The sequence below is a fragment of the Rattus norvegicus genome, chromosome 1 (assembly GCF_021556685.1).
Source record: "Rattus norvegicus strain SHRSP/BbbUtx chromosome 1, alternate assembly SHRSP_T2T, whole genome shotgun sequence".
NCBI lineage: Eukaryota > Metazoa > Chordata > Mammalia > Rodentia > Muridae > Rattus > Rattus norvegicus.
In genome coordinates, this window is record NC_141534.1 from 97,668,274 (window position 1) to 97,668,822 (window position 549).

The window sequence follows — 549 nt, forward strand, 5'->3', positions numbered from 1 at the left end:
GAAAAAGAAAAAAAATAAAGATAAAAGTTACAACAGAGAATGCCAACTCCAAGTAAAACCCTACAGCTCTACCCTACCCTACTGGTTCTCCCATTGAGTGGCAGGGCTCAAGTCTTCATCAGGAGAGAATTTTATTTTAAGTGTCACCTTAAACGGCAAGGATGTCTGTTAAACATCACAATGAAACATGCCAAAGGAGAAGCCATGTTGTCAGATACCTATCCCCCCCCGGGACACCTCAATCCCACCCTTGCTCACTGTCTATGCCCCCCCTTTTTCCTTTTTATTAAACAAGAGAAAGTAGACAGTTACATGTTGGCAAATGCTAACGTCTGTATTCACATAGAGACACAGTGTAATCTCTGAGCCCAATATACAGAGAAAAGAAAAAGCTAGAACTCTATGCACTACTACACAGGGGCCTAGCACCCTCCAGCCTCCAGCAGAGCCAAGGGAACTGGAGGGCTTTTCTTTCTTCCCACAGAGCATGGTGGTGGCGTTGAATCCACAGTTTGAGACAAGGATAAAAATGAATTTAGAACAGAAACG